The following is a 12026-nucleotide window of genomic DNA, read 5'->3' as shown; positions in this document are numbered from 1 at the left end:
TTGGAATCATTTGAATTGCCTTGACTCTATTATTCCTATTATTATTATTATTATTATTATTATTATTATTATTATTAGGCCATAGTTCAAACTTAGAGAATCCTGTTTGTTGTAGTTTCACCAAGTCTAGAGCCCAAAGCTATAGCTATGCTGTGGAATGAATGTAGTCTAGTGTCACTTAAACAGCCATGGCATATATAACAACAACAACAACAACAACAACAACAGTTGTTGTTTTTTATTACCCAACTCTCCTTATGGCTCAAGGCGGAGGACAACATAATCAAAATATGCCTGGAAAAGCACTCTGGTGTATTAAAACTTACACATATTAAAATACATGAAACCAAACTGAAAACACAATAAACACAGGTGTAAATTATACCATTCCTTCTTTCTCTGAATGTAAACGAATATAGATTGCAGAGATCCAAATCTGTTTATGCCTGCTTTCATTATAATAGGCTCCCCTTCTACACTGCCATATAATACAGATTATCAACGCAGATAATCCACATTTGAACTGGATCATAGGAGACCCCTTCTACACTGCCATATAAAATCCAGATTATCTGCTTTGTATTGGATTATATGGCAGTGTAGACTCAGATAATCCAGTTCAAAGCAGATAATGTGGATTGGATGGCATCCTTGAAGTGACTGGACTGACCTTGAAGGAGCTGGGGGTGGTGATGGCTGACAGGGAGCTCTGGCGTGGGCTGGTCCATGAGGTCACGAAGAGTCGGAGACGACTGAACGAATGAACAACAACAATGTGGATTATCAACTTTGACAATCTGGATTATATATTGCAGTTCAGAAGAGGCCTTAGAACCCTTCCACGCAGCCATATAATTCAGAATATCAAGGCAGAAAATTCCACAATATCTACTTTGAACTGGGTTGTCTGAGTCCACACTGCCATATATCCCAGTTCAAAGCAGATAATGTGTGATTTTATATAGCTGTGTGGAAGGGGCCTGAGTCTACACTGTCATATAATCCAGTTCAAAGAAGATGATCTGGATTTTATATGGCAGTGTAGATGGGGCCTGAAAGGACAAACATCTGTCATGGTTTCCGCTTGCTTATATTTTTCTTTAAAGTGAAATTAAAGGTTCTAATTTATGGCCCTTCCACGCAGTCCTATATCCAAGGATATCAAGGCAGAAAATCCCACAATATCTACTTTGAACTGGGTTATCTGAGTCCACACTGCCATATTTTCCAGTTCAAAGCAGATATTGTGGGATTTTCTGCCTAGATATTTGGGGATAGAGGGATGTGTGGAAGGGCCCTTAGCTCTCAGGCTTAAATCCTGCCTTGGAAAAGTGAAAACTGCATTTTAAAAAGGTCAAGCCATATATTTAGCAGCTGAAAGGGAGAGGTCAGTGAGTGATTTATAGTTCTCCCTGTTGACCCAGGTTCTGCAGATTTAGCAGCTTCTGTGGGAATCTGATAGAAAGCCAAATGCCTTGGAAGTTTACAGTCCTGGGGAGGAGAGTCAAAAGGAGAAGATGGAAACCTCCTGAGATAGTTGTTTTCGGGGGTGGGGGTCTTGATCTAAATCTCTGACTCTCTATGAGATAATTGTCTTAGAAAGTGCAGGGCCATAAAGGCATTCAGGGGAGTCAGAAGCAGCAACAGAAGATAAGTAATCGAGTGAAGAGCTGAGTGAGAAGGAGGGTTCCCATGGGAAACCACCTGTAGTTATGGAGATCAACAAAAGTCTTCTTGGGGAAGAGACTCAAAAAGAGAAGACAGAAACCTTCTGAGATAGTTGTTGTAGGGGGAAAGGGGTCTTGATCTGAAGGAAAAATAGGGGAAGGTGAGAAAGGGAGGGAAGGAAGGAGACAGAGGGAGGGAGTGTTGTAAATCAGCCACCAGAGGCTGATGGTTGAACTGATGATTTAGAGAGGATTGCGAGCTTTCCTGTGGCACAAAGTGATGGGGTCTCAAGTCTGAGAAATTCAAGTCTTGGAAATGATGAACTCTCTGTGAGATAACTGGCTTGGAAAGTGCAGGGCCACAAAGGCATTCAGGGGAGTCAGAAGCAGCAACAGAAGATAAGTAATTGAGTGAAGAGCTGAGTGAGAAGGAGGGTTCCCATGGGAACCCACCTGCAGTTATGGAGATCAACAAAAATCTTCTTGGGGAGGAGACTCAAAAAGAGAAGATGGAAACCTCCTGAGATAGTTGTTGTGGGGGGGAAAGGGGTCTTGATCTGAAGGAAAAAATAGGGGAAGGTGAGAAAGGGAAGGAAAGGAGGGAGGGAGGGGAAAAAGGAAGGAAGGAAGGAGACAGAGGAAGGGAGTGTTGTAGATCGGCCACCAGAGGCTGATGGTTTAACTGATGATTTAGAGAGGATTGTGAGCTTTCCTATGGCACAAAGTCATGGGGTCTCAAGTCTGAGAAATTCAAGTCTGGGAAATGATGACTCTCTGTGAAATAACTGGCTTGGAAAGTGCAGGGCCACAAAGGTATTCAGTGGAGTCAGAAGCAGCAACAGAAGATAAGTAGTTGAGTGAAGAGCTGAGTGATAAGGAGGGTTCCCATGGGAACCCACCTGTAGTTATGGAGATCAATAAAAGTCTTCTTGGGGAGGAGACTCAAAAAGAGAAGATGGAAACCTCTTGAGATAGTTGTTGTGGGGAAAAGGGGGTCTTGATCTGAAGGAAAAATAGGGGAAGGTGAGAAAGGGAGGGAAAGGAGGGAGGGAGGGAGGGAGGGAGGGAGGGAGGGAAGGAAGGAAGGAAGGAAGGAAGGAAGGAAGGAAGGAAGGAAGGAAGGAAGGAGACAGAGGGAGAGGGTGCTGTAGACCAGCTTCCAGAGGCTGATGGTTTAACTCCGTGGTTCTCAACCTGGGGTCCCCAGATATGTTTGGCCTACAACTCCCAGAAATCCCAGCCAATTTACCAGCGGTTAGGATTTCTGGGAGTTGAAGGCCAAAAACATCTGAGGACCCCAGGTTGAGAACCACTGGTTTAACTGATGATTTAGAGAGGATTGTGAGCTTTCCCATGGCACAAAGTGATGGGGTCTCAAGTCTGAGAAATTCAAGTCTTAGAAATGATGAACTCTCTGTGAGATAACTGGCTTGGAAAGTGCAGGAAGACATTCAGGGGAGTCAGAAATAGCAACAGAAGATACGTAATTGAGTGAAGAGCTGAGTAATAAGGAGGGTTCCCATGGGAACCCATCTGTAGTTATGGAGATCAACAAAAGTCTTCTTGGGGAGGAGACTCAAAAAAGAGAAGATGGAAACCTCCTGAGATAGTTATTGTGGGGAAAAGGGGGTCTTGATCTGAAGGAAAAATAGGGGAAGGTGAGAAAGGGACAGAGGGGGAAAAGGAGGAAGGAAGGAAGGGAGAAAGGAGACAAAGGGAGAGAGTGTTGTAGATCAGCCACCAGAGGCTGATGGTTGAACTGATGATTTAGAGAGGATTGTGAGCTTTCCCATGGCACTAAGTGATGGGGTCTCAAGTCTGAGAAATTCAAGTCTTGGAAATGACTCTCTGTGAGGCAACTGGCTTGGAAAGTGCAGGGCCACAAAAACATTCAGGGGAGTCAGAAATAGCAACAGAAGATAAGTAATTGAGTGAAGAGCTGAGTGATAAGGAGGGTTCCCTTGGGAACCCACCTGCAGTTATGGAGATCAACAAAAGTCTTCTTGAGGAGGAGACTCAAAAAGAGAAGATGGAAACCTCCTTATCACTCAGCTCTTCACAAAAGTCCAGTCACTTCAAGGATACCATCCATCCATCTTGTCCTTTCTTAGTCCTGATTTTTATATGCTTTAGCAACAGTAAGAACTGACCATGATTATGGAACAACAGATTGGGAAAGGCGTACGGCAGGGTTGTATACTCTCACCCAACCTATTCAACATGCGATGTGCGGGACTTGACGAATCCACACACACACACACTTTTCTTACCGCCATGTATTCCTTTTATCTAGCATCCAAGCAGCTGTTGTTGCTGCTACGGCAACAACAACAACAGAAAAAGCCACCAATTTGGCTTGCAACGAGCCCCAGCCGTGTCACCATAGAAACCCAAGCCAGAAGTGTTTCAAGGATGTGGCAGCAGGTGAAACATGAATTTCCATCCATTGCATTAGCTGAAGAGCAAGGCAAGGCACTCTAGTATTTCATAGCATTGAGCCATGGCAGATGATAGTGGTGTCAAAGTGTAGATCAGGCATGGTCCAACTTGGGCCCTCCAAGTGTTTTGGACTTCAACTCCCACCATTCCTACCAGGCTCGGGCTCTTTCCTTTTCCCCCTCAGCCGCTTAAGCGGCTGAGGGGGAAAAGGAAAGAGCCCGAGCCTGGTAGGAATGGTGGGAGTTGAAGTCCAAAACACCTGGAGGGTCCAAGTTGGACCATACTTGGTGTAGATGCTACCCAGGAGATGTCATATTTTCCCATAGAAAGGGATGTACATAGAGTAGTTAGGGACTGTAAAAGAGACTTGGAGGTCATAGGGCAAAAGTAACTTACCGTCAAGAAGATTGAATGGGATTAATCTTTCCCTTCTACATTCTCTCCTGCCGTGCCCATTCTTCCACATTATGATCCTTTCCCTATGTAGACGGCATACCCATAGGTCACATCCCAGTTTCCATTTTGAACCGTTGGATCATATGCAGTTGATATTTCATTCCCTTTTCTTCTTTCCTTCTCTGCTTCCTTCCTTCTCTATCTCTTTCCTTACCTCCCCCCTTTTTCTTTTCTCTCTTTTCTTCCTTCTGTGCCGCTTTCCTTCCTTCCTTAGCTTTTTGCTTCCATCCTTCCTTCTCTTTCCTTCTTTCCTTCCCTCCCTCTTTCTCTCCTCTTTCTCTTCTTCCTTTGCTCCCTCTCTCCTTCCTTCCCTTTTTATCTTTCCTTCCCTCCTTTCTTCCTTCTCTACCTCTTTCCTTCCCTCCCTCTTTCTCTCCTCTTTCTCTTCTTCATTTGTTTCCTCTTTCCTTCCTTCCCTTGTTCTTTCCTTCTCTCCTTCCTTCCTTCTCTACCTCTTTCCCTCCCCCTTTTTTTCTTTTCCTTCCTCTTTCTCTCCTTTCTTCCTTCTTTACCTCTTTCCTTCCTTAGCTTTTTGCTTCCATCCTCCCTTCTCTTTCCTTCTTTCCTTCCGTCCCTCTTTCTCTCCTTTTTTCTTTTCTTCCTTCACTCACTTTTCTTCCTTCCCTTTTTTCTTTCCTTCTCTGCCTCTTTCCTTCCTTCGCTTTTTGCTTCCATCCTTCCTTCTCTTTTCTTCTTTCCTTTCCTCCCTCTTTCTCTCCTTATTTCTTTTCTTCCTTCACTTTCCTCCTTCCTTCCTTCCTTCCTTCCTTCCTTCCTTCCTTCTCTACCTCTTTACTTCCTCCCCTCTTTTCCTTTTCCTTCCTCTTTCTCTCCTTTCTTCCTTCTCTACCTCTTTCCTTTCTTCCCTTTCTTCTTTCCTTCTCTCCTTCCTTCTCTATCTCTTTCATTCCCTCCCCCCTTTTGTTTTTTCCTTCCTCTTTCTCTCTTTTCTTCCTTCTGTGCCTCTTTCCTTCATTCCTTATCATTTTCCTTCCATCCTTCCTTCTCTTTCCTTCTTTCCTTCCCTCGTTTCCCTCCTTCCTTTGCTCCCTCTTTCCTTCCCTTTTCCTTTCCTTCTCTACATCTTTACTTCCTCCCCTCTTTTCCTTTTCCTTCCTCTTTCTCTCCTTTCTTCCTTCTCTACCTCTTTCCTTCCTTCCTTCCTTAGCTTTTTGTTTCTATCCTTCCTTCTCTTTCCTACCCTCCTTCCTTCCCTTCCTCTTTCTCCCCTTCTTTCTCTTCTTCCTTCACTTCTTCTTTCCTTCACTTTTTATCTTTCTTTCTCTACTTCCTTCCTTCTCTCTTTCCTTTCCTCCCACCTTTTTCTTTTCCTTCCTCTTTCTCTCTTTTCTTCCTTCTGTCCCTCTTTCCTTCCTTCCTTAGCTTTTTCCCCCATCCTTCCTTCTCTTTCCTTCTCTCCTTCCATCCCACCACCTTTCTCCCCTTCTTTCTCTTCTTTCTTCACTTCCTCTTTCCTTCCTTCTCTTTTTTCTTTCCTTCTCTCCTTCCTTCCTTCTCTACTTCTTTCCTTCCCTTCCCCCTTTTTCTTTTCCTTCCTCTTTCTCTCTTTTCTTCCTTCTGCACCTCTTTCCTTCCTTCCTTAGCTTTTTGCTTCCATCCTTCCTTCTCTTTCCTTCTTTCCTTCCCTCCTTCTTTCCCTGCTTCCTTCACTTCCTCTTTCCTTCCCTTTTTTCTTTCCTTCTCTCCTTCCTTCTCTATCTCTTTCCTTCCCTTCCGCCTTTTTCTTTTCTTTCCTCTTCCTCTTTCCTTCCTTCCTTAGTTTTTTGCTTCCACCCTCCCTTCTCTTTCCTTCTTTCCTTCCCTCCTTCTTTCCCTCCTTCATTTACTCCCTCTTTCCTTTCCTTTTTTCTTTCCTTCTCTCCTTCCTTCTCTACCTCTTTACTTCCTCCCCCTTTTCCTTCCTCTTTCTCTCCTTTCTTCCTTCTCTACCTCTTTCCTTTCTTCCTTCCTTAGCTTTTTGCTTCTATCCTTCCTTCTCTTTCCTACTCTCCTTCCTTCCCTTCCTCTTTCTCCCCTTCTTTCTTCACTTCCTCTTTCCTTCCTTTCCTTTTTTCTTTCCTTCTCTCCTTCCTTCCTTCTCTACTTCTTTCCATCCCTTCCCCCTTTTTCTTTTCCTTCCTCTTTCTCTCCTTTCTTCCTTCGCGACCTCTTCCCTTCCTTCCTTCGCTCTTTGCTTCCATCCTTCCTTCTCTTCCCTTCTTTCCTTCGCTACCTCTTTCCTTCCTTCCTTTGCTCTTTCCTTCCATGCTTCCTTCTCTCTTTCTTTTTTTCTTCCCTTCCTTCCCTCCTTCTTCCTTCCCTTTTTTCTATATCATCATTTACTTTTTTGTCATGTAGCTTTTTGGGTTTTTAAGTCCTTTCCGCTGTTTTTTTGGGGGGGAGGGGAGGTATGAATGATGGTCACTCATTGGTCTATTAGGGGTATAGTGCCCACATTTCGTGTCAATTAGTCCAGTGGTTTTTGAGTTATGTTAATCCCACAAATGAGCATTACATTTTTATTTATATAGACTAGCCATCTCCTGCCATGCGTTATTCAGATTACATGGGAAAGTTGTGAAATAAATTCACGGGAAACTGAATGATTTCATGGGTGTCTATTAAACAACAAACTGAAATTAAATCCAGACAAGACAGAGGTACTCCTGGTCAGTCGCAAGGCCGAACAGGGTATAGGGTTACAGCCTGTGCTGGACGGGGTCGCACTCCCCTTGAAGGCGCAGGTTCGCAGCTTGGGTGTGACCCTGGACTCGTCGCTGAGCCTGGAACCCCAGGTTTCAGCGGTGACCAGGGGAGCATTTGCACAGCTCAGGCTCGTGCGCCAGCTGCGCCCGTATCTTGGGAAGTCTGACTTGGCCACGGTGGTACACGCTTTGGTCACATCCCGCCTCGACTACTGCAACGCGCTCTACGTGGGGCTGCCCTTGAAAACGGCCCGGAAGCTCCAGCTAGTCCAGCGCGCGGCAGCCATGTTGTTAACAGGAGCAGGGCGTAGGGAGCACACAACGCCCCTGCTGTCCCAGCTCCACTGGCTGCCGATTTGCTACCGGGCCCAATTTAAGGTGCTGGTACTATCCTACAAAGCCCTAAACGGTTCCGGCCCAAAATACCTTGCAGACCGCATCTTGGCCTACGAGCCCACGAGGACCTTGAGATCATCCGGGGAGGCCCTTCTCTCGATCCCGTCTGCCTCACAGGCACGCCTGGCGGGGACGAGAGAGCGGGCCTTCTCGGTGGTGGCCCCCCGGCTGTGGAACGCCCTCCCTGCTGAAGTTAGACAGGCGCCCTCCCTTATGGCCTTTCGTAAGAGCCTGAAAACATGGCTCTTCGAGTTGGCCTTTAACTGAGTTCTATATCTTGGCAATGATGACCGGAATGGACCACGACTATGAGACTGACTATGACCCATGATATGACGAAGCGGATTTTTAGTATAAGTATATGTCAAGTAGTAGTAGCATGTTATGTATTGTTCTGATTACTGTAAATTGTCTTTTCTATGTTGTTGTTCACCGCCACGAGTCGCCCCCTGGGCTGAGAGTGGCGGTAAATAAGTGCAAGTAATAAATAAATAAATAAATAAATAAATTTACCTTAAAGTCAGTTCAGACAACACTGCATTAGAGTGAGAAGCTAAGCCTGAGTTCTCTTGTTCATGTTCAAGCCAAGCTTTGATTTTGGGTTTAATATATCCTGGAAGTTTTCTGTGTTCCTGTTCATGTACTCCTGTTCACATTTTACTAGTTATACCTTCTTGATTGCGGACGTACGCTGTACCTGTGATTTCTAGCTGTTCCTGGACTTTGTTGCCTCTAGAACCTTATTTGGATTATTATTTGGTTATCACTTGTTGCTAAACCTTTTTGGATTATGTATATATATATATATATATATATATATATATATATATATATATATATATATACATAATGTGCTTTGTGTGTGTATATTTTTGTATATGTGTGTTTGTGTATATATATGTGGTTTTGTGCATGCTTTGTAATATGTGTATATGTGTGTGCATATATTTGTATATATATATGTGTGTGTGTATATATATGTGTGTGTGTGTGTGTGTGTGTTTGTGTATATATGTGGTTTTGTGCATGCATTGTAACGTATTTTTTGTTTTTTAAGTCTCTTCTGCTGTGTATTTCAGTGTTTTTATGAGTGATGGTCACTCATTGGCCTGATAGGTGTATTGTGTCCAAATTTGGTGTCAATTCGTCCAGTGGTTGTTGAGTTATGTTAATCCCACAAACGAACATTACATTTTATTTATATAGCTAGAATAGAATAGAAGAGATCAGTCTGCTTTTAAATATCATCATGTAATACACTGCCATCACCAGCAGGTGGCACTGTAGGCAAAGACTGGGAAAAGAGGGCACTGGAGTAATGCTTTTGGCTGGTCTTTTGGAAGGAAAGCAAGGAAACCATTCAACTTTAAAGTGCTGCTCTCGCCCTGAGATTCCTCCCCAATTCTTTGAGGAATAGGGAAAAGGGACCAGGGAAGCCCTATATATCCTGCCTTTAAGGAATGTGAATTTAAACTCAGTTGCTGTTTTGATTAGGTTTCCTAGTAGGCCACAAGGTGAATAAGAGTCAAGAGTGTGATGCAGCAGCTAAAAAGACCAATACGATTCTAGGCTGCATCAATAGAAATCTAGCGTCTAGAGCAGAGCTTTCCAAACTAGTGTGTCACCTGTAGTCTATAGATGTGTTGCATGAAAAAATGATCCCCACAGACACAGGCTGTCTGGCAGGAAGGACACAGTCAAAACCCTCCTGGCAGATAGCCATCCAGCCTCAGTTCAAAAACTTCAATGGACCTCAGACAGTCTATACTTCACTAGAGTTGGAAACGATCCCCAAAGGGCATCTAGTCCAACCCCTTCTGCCATTCAGGAAGACACAGTCAAAACTCTCCTGGCAGATAGCCATCCAGCCTCAGTTCAAAAACCTCCAATGGACCTCAGGCACTCTATACTTCACTAGAGTTGGAAGCGATCCCCAAAGGGCATCTAGTCCAACCCCTTCTGCCATTCAGGAAGACACAGTGAAAGCCCTCCTGGCAGATAGCCATCCAGCCTCAGTTCAAAAACCACCCATGGACCTCAGGCACTCTATACTTCACTAGAGTTGGAAGCGATCCCCAAAGGGCATCTAGTCCAACCCCTTCTGCCATTCAGGAAGACACAGTGAAAGCCCTCCTGGCAGATAGCCATCCAGCCTCATTTCAAAAACCTCCCATGGACCTCAGGCAGTCTATACTTCACTAGAGTTGGAAACGATCCCCAAAGGGCATCTAGTCCAACCCCTTCTGGCATTGAGGAAGACACAGTCAAAACCCTCCTGGCAGATAGCCATCCAGCCTCAGTTCAAAAACCACCCATGGACCTCAGGCAGTCTATACTTCACTAGAGTTGGAAGGGATCCCCAAAGGGCATCTAGTCCAACCCCTTCTGCCATTCAGGAAGACACAGTCAAAACCCTCCTGGCAGATAGCCATCCAGCCTCAGTTCAAAAACTCCCATGGACCTCAGGCAGTCTATACTTCACTAGAGTTGGAAGCGATCCCCAAAGGGCATCTAGTCCAACCCCTTCTGCCATTCAGGAAGACACAGTCAAAGCCCTCCTGGCAGATAGCCATCCAGCCTCAGTTCAAAAACCTCCAATTGACCTCAGGCAGTCTATACTTCACTAGAGTTGGAAGGGATCCCCAAAGGGCATCTAGTCCAACCCCTTCTGACATTCAGGAAGACACAGTCAAAACCCTCCTGGTAGATAGCCATCCAGCCTCAGTTCAAAAACCTCCCATGGACCTCAGGCAGTCTATACTTCACTAGAGTTGGAAGCGATCCTCAAAGAGCATCTAGTCCAACCCCTTCTGCCATTCAGGAAGACACAGTCAAAGCCCTCCCAACAGATGGCCATCCAGCCTGCATTGAAAAGCCTCCAGAGAGTTTTCATCCCTGCAGAATTGGGGCGGTTCAAGTGCAGTTACAGTGATAACTTTTATAATTTGCATGATTTGTGGATTGATTTGCAGTAATTACCACTAAAATGGCTATGTTCCTAATTAAGAAAAAATCTGTTGACAACTATGCTTGTGAGGAAACACATGAAGCGGCTATAGAAGAAACTACACAAGAATCAACTGTAATATGTAAGAAGTCTTAAGGGGGAAAATCCAAACTTCGTTTATACAGTAAAGATGACACGAAACGTGCGTGTATAGTATATATTATATTATATGCAATTCTATAATTTATATATTGCATGAAACTCTTCTAAGGTTGGTTTGACCTCTGCTTTGGTAGTAAACGTGAATCACCGTTCCATGAAAGGATGTTAAAGTGGCTGGGGGGAGGAAAGGGCCTGAGGCTGTTAGGAATTGTGGGACTTGAAGTAGAAAACACCTAGAGTACAGAAGTTTGCCCATGCCTGGGTTAGATGGCCGTCTGTTGGGAGGGCTTGGATTGTGTCTTCCTATAATGTAATGTGTTGTCAACAACTCTTTTGGATGGGAGATAAAAAAACGTGGAATGTTCCAAAAGGTTTGTCCTTGTGAATTAGTCTCTGTTGAAGCAGTTCAACCGTTCTTTGTTTGTTTGCCCCAAATATAATAGACGGACAAAATACAGGAATTCCGTTTTTTCACAGTGTTCTCAATGGCAAAGGTGATACACAATTATGTATCTTCTGAACAACTCTGATGCATTATTTTGTGAGAACTTCTGCAAATTTTATTTTTGAGATTAGTAACTTTTAAATATTTGATTTGGTTTTTTATCTGTGACTAGCTGTACCTGCCACGCGTTGCTGTCGCCAACCTTCCCTCCCTCTTTCTCCCCTTCTTTGTTTCTCTTCTTCCTTTTTTCCTCCCTCTTTCCTTCCTTCCTTTGCTTTTTTCTTTCATTCTCTCCTTCCTTCCTTCCTTCCTTCCTTCCTTCCTTCCTTCCTTCCCTCCTCCTTTCCTTCCTTCCTTTTTTGCTTTCATTCTCTCCTTCCTTCCCTCACTCTTTCCTTCCTTCCTTTTTTCTTTCATTCTCTCCTTCCTTCCTTCCCTCCCTCTTCCCTTCCTTCTCTTTTTTTCCTTCTCTCCTTCCTTCCCCCCTCTTTCTTTCCTTCTTTCCCCCCTCTTTCCTTCCTTCTTTCTCTTTTTCTTTCATTCTCTCCTTCCTTCCTTCCTTCTTTCCTTCCTTCCTTCCTTCCTTCCTTCCTTCCTTCCTTCCTTCCTTCCCTCCCTCCCTCCCTCTTTCCTTCCTTCCTTTCCTTTTTTCTTTCATTCTCTCCTTCCTTCCTTCCTTCCTTCCTTCCTTCCTTCCTCCCTTCCTTCCCTTTTTTCTTTCATTCCCTCCTTCCTTCTCTCCCTGCCTCTTTCCTTCCTTCCTTCCTTCCTTCCTTCCCCTTTTTCTTTCATTCTCTCCTTGCTTCCTT

The sequence above is a fragment of the Anolis sagrei genome, chromosome Y (genome assembly GCF_037176765.1).
Source record: "Anolis sagrei isolate rAnoSag1 chromosome Y, rAnoSag1.mat, whole genome shotgun sequence".
In the NCBI taxonomy this organism is placed as follows: Eukaryota; Metazoa; Chordata; class Lepidosauria; order Squamata; family Dactyloidae; genus Anolis; species Anolis sagrei.
This window is presented reverse-complemented; position numbering follows the sequence as displayed.